The sequence below is a fragment of the Myotis brandtii genome, unplaced genomic scaffold (assembly GCF_000412655.1).
Source record: "Myotis brandtii unplaced genomic scaffold, ASM41265v1 scaffold1412, whole genome shotgun sequence".
NCBI classification, from domain to species: Eukaryota; Metazoa; Chordata; class Mammalia; order Chiroptera; family Vespertilionidae; genus Myotis; species Myotis brandtii.
This window is the reverse complement of record NW_005355043.1, coordinates 33896-41451: the sequence shown is the minus strand read 5'-3', so window position 1 is coordinate 41451 and position 7556 is coordinate 33896. Positions and strand designations below refer to the sequence as shown.

Sequence of the window (7556 nt, the reverse complement as noted above, 5' to 3'; positions counted from 1 at the left end):
ATATATATTATTGCTTTCAGAGGAGAGAGAGAGATAGAGAGAGAAACATCAATGATGAGAGAGAATCATTGATCGGCTGCATCCTGCACACCCCACACTGGGGATGGAGCCCGCAACCCAGGCATGTGCCCTGACCAGGAAACGAACCGTGACCTCCTGGTTCATGGTTGGATGCTCAACCACTGGGCCAGCAGACCTTTAAAACACAGTGAACGCTGTGAGTCCACAGCTCTTTAAAGCAGCCTTTCAAGTGCCCACAAGCCAGACCCTGCGAGATGTGATCTCCGATTCAGGGATAAGGAGACCGAGTTCAGAGACAGGAAGTGGCCCCAACAAAAGGTGACCGACCCACCATACAAGTTCTGGCCTCAAAAGTCCACGCACCGGCCTGGAGCGTCAGGGCTTCGAATATTTGAACATCCCTTCCTCTGAAGTGCACCGGGGTTCGTTCATCAGACACGCTGATGGGGCGCCTACCTGGCACCCGGCCTTGCGCGGGGGGCGGGGCCAGCAGAGATGAAGGGAGTTTGTCCTGGAGGAGCTGACAAATGAAGCAAGTGGGCAGGTTTCCACAGGGAGGCCCTGAGGTTTTGGAAAACCAGAAGTCTGGAGAGCTGGCCCCTCAAAGCCGGGGACGCAGGACAATCTGCTGTGTATTTGGAGTCTGCATCGCCCTGTGCCCACAGGGCCCCTCATTTCATTGTAGGTAGTTGTGCTTTTTATTTTCCCTCCCTGTAGACTCTGAGCTGGAGAAATGGCTCCGTGGGCATCTGAGGGTTCGAGCAGCACTGTCCTGCCCTGTGACTTTTCCCGACCCCTGACCCTTCGTGCATGGCCCCCTCTGCCCAGCCATTTGGGGATGAGCCGGTGCAGCTGGACTGACAGGTGCGCGCCGTCACCAGGCCCTTTCATTGAGCTTCTGGAAGATGGAGCTTGTCTGGCCCGTCTCCGCACACACACACACACACACACACACACACACACACAAACACACAAACACACCACACACACACACAAAGGCACATATAAACACAAACAAACATACAAACACACACAAATACACACACAAACATACAAACACACAAAAATACACACACACACACACACACACACACACACAAACTAGTACGAAACCCACAATCTGTGACATAAATGAATGACTTATGATCTTCCCTGTGGGTTTACGGAGCGAGTGACTTGGAAGTTGGTTTGGTTTTGGGCAAAGCTGACCTAAGCTGTTAGAAATGAGGAGGTGGGTCCCTGTGGGAGGGGCCATCGGGCGGGAAGGGGTCCCCACAAGGCTTGTGGGGGCTACTGATGCTCTAGTTCTCGCTCTGGTGTGGGGCCTGTGAGAGGGTTCACCTTGTGAAAATACACTGCACTGTACCCTTAAATATGTGCAATTAAAAAAATTTTTTTATTGATTGATTTTACAGAGAAAGAGGAAGAGAGAGAGAAACAGCAATTTGCCGTTCCACTGGTTTATTTTTTTATTTTTTTAGGACATTTTTCCATTGATTTTTAGAGGGAGTGGAAGAGAGAGGGAAAGACAGAGAGAAACATCGATGTGAGAGAAACACATCAATTCGGTGCCTCCTGCATGTGCCCTGGCCAGGGAGGAGCCTGCAACCAAGATACATGCCCTTGACTGAAATTGAACCTGGGACCCTTCAGTCCACAGGCCGAACCTCTCTCCACTGAGCCAAACCGGCTAGGGCATGGCCCTCTATCCACTGAGCCAAACCAGGTAGGGCATGGTTGATTTTCTTTTTTAATCTTTATTGTTGAAAGTATTAGAGATGTTCCCTCCTCTCCACACCCCCCCCATTTCTCCCCTCTACCCAGTTCCTGCCCTGCCCAGGCCTTCATCACTCCATTGTCTGTATCTATACTAATAAAAGGGTAATATGCTAATTAGACTGGACGTCCTTCTGGACAAAGCCACGGTGGCAGGGCCAAGGCAGAGGCAGTTAGGGGTGATCAGGCCAGCAGGGGAGAGCAGTTAGGGCTATCAGGCTAGCAGGGGAGAGCAGTTAGGGCAATCAGGCTGGCAGGGGAGCAGTAGGGGCATCAGGCAAGCAGGCAAAGTGGTTTGGGGTGATCACACAGGCAGGCAGGTGAATAGTTAGGAGCCAATGATCCTGGATTGCGAGAGGGATATCCAACTGCTGGTTTAGAGGGATCAGGCCTAAATCAGCAGTCAGACATCCCCCGAGGGGTCCTGGATTGGCGAGATTGCAGGCCGGGCTGAGGAACCTTCCCCCCACACACACACACACACACACACACACGAATTTTTGTGCACAAATTTTGTGCACTGGGCATCTAGTATATCTATAATAATAAAAGCATAATATGCTAATTAAACCGGACAAGCTTCCAGGCGAAGCCCGGGCTGCCAGGGAAGCCCTGGTCCCGGGTGCCTACTGGAGGCCAGAGGGAAGCCTGGGTCCTGGGTACCAGAGGGAAGCTGATGCCAGCAGCCAGGGGAAGGAAGGCCTACTCTTGCATGAGTTTCATGCATCAGACCTCTAGTATTCATATAAGATCTTTGCTTAATCTCTCCTGCTCCTCCACACACCCCCTTCCCTCTGAGATTCATCAGTCTGTTCCATGTTTCCATGCCTCTGCTCTATTTTATGCATCAGTTTATTTTGTTCATTAGATTCCTTGTTCGTTTATTTTTATTTTTAGGTACAATTGGTGATAGATATGTATTTATGCCATTTTATTGTTCATATTTTTATCCTTTCTCCTCCTCCCCCCTTCCTCCCCCTCTTTCTCCTCATTCCCCCTCCCCCTCTCTTCCTCCTCTTCTTAAAGAATACCCTTCAACATTTCATATAATACTGGTTTGGTGGTGATGAACTCCTTTAGCTTTTTCTTGTCTGTGAAGCTCTTTATCTGACCTTCAATTCTAAATGACAGCTTTGCTGGGTAGAGTAATCTTGGTTGTAGGTCCTTGCTATTCATCACTTGGAATATTTCTTGCGACTCCCTTCTGGCCTGCAAAGTTTCTATTGAGAAATCAGCTGACAGTCATATGGGTGCTCCCTTGTAGGTAACTAACTGCTTTTCTTTTGCTGCTTTTAAGATTCTTCCTTTGTCTTTAACCCTTGGCATCTTTATTATGATGTGTCTTGGTTTGGGCCTCTTTGGGTTCCTCTTGTTTGGGACTCTCTGTGCTTGCTTTCACCAGGTAGGGGAAGTTTTCTGCCATTATTTCTTCAGATAGGTTTTTAATATCTTGCTCTCTCTCTCTTCTCCTTCTGGCATCCCCGTAATGTGAATGCTGGTATGCTTAAAGTTGTCCCAGATGCTCCTAACACAGAGGAGCTCTCCATATTTTTGGATTCTTTTTTCCATATTTTTGGATTCTTTTTGCTCTTCTGATTGGGTGTTTTTGTTGTCTCATATTCCAATTCTTTGATTTCATTCTTGGAATTCTCTACTCTACTGTTGACTCCCTGTAAATTATCCTTTATTTCAGTTAGTGTAGGCTTTCATGTCATTGATGTTCTCATTAATTTCCTTGAAATTCTCACTAAGATCTTTGAAAGTCTCACTAAGTCCCTTGAAGCTCTCATTAAAGATCCTTGAGCAACCTTATGACCATTGTTTTGAACTCTGTGTCTAGTAGTTTGCTTGCTTCCATTCATTTAAGTTTTTTTTTCCCTGGAGATTTCTTCTGTTCTTTCATTGTGACATGTTTCTTTGTCTCCCCATTTTGGCTGCTTCCCTGTGTTTGTTTCTATGTATTAGGTAGAGTTGCAATGTCTCCTAGAATCCGTAGAGTGGCCTTGTGTTGTAGGTGTCCTATAGGACCCAGGGGCTCAGCCTCCCTGTCACCTGAGCTGGGCACTCTAGGTGCACCCCTGTGTGGGCTGTGAGCACAGTCTTGCTGTAGTTGAGCCTTGATTGCTGCTGGCATCACTGGGATGAACTGACTTCCCGGCCAAGTGGCTGTGAGGGCCAGCTGCCACTACAGTGGGAGAGCTGCTGTGCAGGAGACACCCCTAGGGAGCAGGACTTGCTTCAGTGGGGCTTTGGTGCTCACTGAGTCTGCCCCTTGAGTGGGTCCCTTGTGGATGTGTAGACTGGTAATCTGGTATGATTTGAAGCTGTCCAGCGGGTGCACTGGCTCTGGAGCCTCCCAGGAGATGCAAAGCCAACCACTGACTGGGGCCACCTGGCAGGAGCTACCAAGAGATCTGCAGACGGCTGCTATTTTATTGGGCATGGAAGTGCCTAGTAAAAGCCAACCTGTGAAGCAAGGCAGACTGGTACGTGTGCTGGGTCTTGGGGGTCTTGGGCCTCTTATTGATAGGTATGGGGCATGCTGACTCGAGCTGCTGCTTCTTTAAAAGATTTTAGGAACGTCTGAAGCCTGAACCAGGACAGGCCATTCATATGGAAAAGCTGCTGCAAACAGCTTGGGTGGGGCTGCAGGTTGGATGGGGTGGGGTCTCAGGGAATCACCAGAGTGGAATTCACTGATGGAAACTCAGATATGGCTGCCAGCCAGCTCTGGGATGGGGGAGATCCCAGCACAGGAACAATGACCCCTGCGAGCACCTCTGTCTGGGAGAAAGCTGCCCCCGAGTTCCTGCCCCAATGCCAGACAATCCAGTTGTTCCCCATGTGCCCCTGGTTCCCCCAGTGCTGCCACCCAGCACTGGAACCCAGAGGGATCGAGACTGAGTAAGTTCCTGTGCCAGCGCTTTAAGAGGCACTGCCTGGGTCTCCTGCAGCCTCCGTGTCACTCAGCCATAATTCCTGCTAGTTTTTATAGCCTGAAGTTGCAGGGACTTCTCTTCCCAGCTCTGGAACCCTGGGTTAGAGGTCTGGTGTGGGGCTGGGACCCCTTGCTTCTCAAAGGAGGCCTCTGGGGCAGAGGCATCCCTCCCTGTTAAAAACATGCCACACGTGGGTGCCAAACCAGCCTGTTTCACGCCTCCGCCCCTCCCACCAGTCTCGATGTGCTTTCTTCTTTACTTCTCTAGTTGTAGGACTTCCATTCAGCCAGCTCTCAGGCTGTTCTGAATGATGGCTGTTGTGTATTTTAGTTGTAATTTTTATGTGGTTCTGGTTAATGCTTGTATGTGCCCTGACCAGGGATCAAACCCACAACCTTGGCAAATCGGGAGGATGCTCTAACCAACTGAGCTCTAACGGGCCAGAGCAAAATATTCGCAATTTTCTAGATGCCCAAGGAAATCAGGTGAAGTTCATAACATTGAAAGATTTTTAACTACATAGAGCAGCAATTTAAAAAAACAGGAATCCTATATAATAAAAGGCTAATATGCAAATTGTCCCCATGTGCAGGAGTTCAACCCACCAGGAGTTAGACGTGCGCTGACCACGAGGGGGCGGTGCAGAGCGTGGTGGGTGTTGGCGATACGGCGATGGCAGCCGGTGGCAGTGGAGGTGCTGCCGGCCCTGATGAGCCCTGATGAGCCCAGGACCGTGGCAGGATGGTGGAGCAGGTGAGCCAGCGGCTCGAGGCTAAGGCATGTATGAAGGGAGGCCCCGGCCAGCAGCTGGCAGCTGCCGGGGACCCTGCCCATGCACGGATTTCGTGCACTGGGCCTCTAGTTAAATCATAATTCAGACCAATGACAATGAACAAACACCCTGAATTTTCCCCTTTGCAGATCTGTGACTTCAACTTAAAAAACAAAACACATCACCAATTACCTCGTCCTGGCCACCCCCTGCACCCCTCCCCCATGCAACACATTTAAGGCTAGAAACTTCAAAATGTGCCTGACTTCTCTCTGTTTTCCATTCTGCTCTCTCCCTCCCCGAAACACTGACACTTGTTGGATGACCTCACCTGGTTTTTATACAGAAAATTGAGTCCATGTGGTGTCAGCTCCCTTCAGCCCCCTCATCTCCACTAGAATAAACCCTGGGAACCCACGTTTTCCGCCCGTCCCTCCTTCTGGCTGTGAGGAAAGGGAGCCCATGTCCTCCTGGCCTTTCTGCAGCTAACGCTCCCTGACTGTGACCCTGACACAGGCCTCCAGCGGGGGGCACCCCCTCCCCACAGGCAGCCAGTGCTGGATGTTGCCCCCCACCCCACCCCGCCCAACTCCCACAGCTGTCAATTGCAGGAAAAGAATTTGAGCCTCTCCCCCACCCCTCGAGGACATCGTCGGATTCCCCCTGAGATCTTTTCTGAGTTCATCTGTTACACGATCCCGAGCTCGACCCTTTTTTCATTGTCTTACATTTCCTTCATTTCCAGACAGAAATGGGGCCTCGTTTTAAGTGGCTTCGGAGGTTTAGATGTTCAGGTTCTCACAAAGAATCTAATGGAATGGATTGAACTATTTGAGTTTCTCTGAATGCCCAGACCTTTTTTTAAAAAAAAAAAAACTTTATTGTTGAAAGTATTACATATGTCCCCATTTTGTTGATCTCTTCCCACCCACCCACACCTTCCCTCTGAGATTCGACAGTCTGTTCTATGCTTCCATGTCTCTGGATCTATTTTGTTTGTCAGTTTATTTTGTTCATTAGATTCCACACATGAGTGAGATCATGTGATACTTGTCTTTCTCTGACTGGCTTATTTCATTTAGCATAATATTCTCCAGGCCCTCCATGCTGTCTCCAAGGGTAAGGGATACTTCTTTTTCACTGCTGCATAGTATTCCATGGTGTAAATGTACCACAGCTTTTCTATCCATTCATCTACTGATGGCACTTGGGCTGTTTCCAGATCTTAGCTATTGTAAATTTTGCTGCTATGAACATAGGGGTGCATACATTCTTTCTGTTTGGTGTTTTGAGTTTCTTAGGTTACATTCCTAGAAATGGGATCACTGGGTCAAATGGCAGTTCCATTTTTAATTTTTAAAATATTTTTATTGATTTCAGAGAGAAAGAGAGAGGGAGAGAGAGATGGAAACATCAATGATGAGAGAGAATCATTGATCAGCTACCTCCTGCACACCCCACACTGGAGATTGAGCCTGCAACCCAGGCATGTGCCCTGATCAGGAATCGAATCATGACCTCCAAGTTCATAGGTTGATGCTCAACCACTGAGCCACACAGAGCGGGGGCATACTTAAGGTTTTGAGGAAACCCCACCTGTTTTCCATAACAGCTGGACCAGTCTACATTCCCACCAGCAGTGTACCAAGGTTCTCTTCTCTCCACATCCTTGCCAGCACTTGTCATTTGTTGATTTGTTGATGGTAGCCATTTCATAGAGATTTGTTTTGTATTCTAACATGTGGTCTATCTTTAAGAAAGACCCATGTGCGCTTGAGAAGAATATATATTCTGCAGCTTTGGGGTGAAATGTACTATAAATGTCAATTAAATCCATCTGATCCAGTGTGTCATTTAGAGTCACTGTTTCCTTGATAATTTTTTTGTCTGGAGATCTATCCAGTGAAGTCAGCAGGGTGTTAAAGTCCCCTTTAATGGCTGTATTGCTGTCTCTCTCTCTCCCTTAAAGTCCTCCAGAAGATAGATAGATATATAGATATAGATTAGATATAGATATAGATATAGATATAGATATAGATATAGATATA

At 48.3% G+C, this 7556-nt stretch overlaps 1 long non-coding RNA gene across 1 annotated transcript in view; it reads left to right on the top strand.

The window, feature by feature from the left end:
- The window catches only part of LOC106725183, a 12679-nt gene extending 5533 nt beyond the window's left edge, over nt 1–7146 (top strand). The window contains exons 2-3 of the long non-coding RNA XR_001361051.1: nt 1253–1256; nt 7121–7146. This is a non-coding gene — a long non-coding RNA (uncharacterized LOC106725183). The remainder of the gene's footprint in view (nt 1–1252; nt 1257–7120) is intronic.
- The last annotated feature ends 410 nt before the right edge of the window (nt 7147–7556 follow it).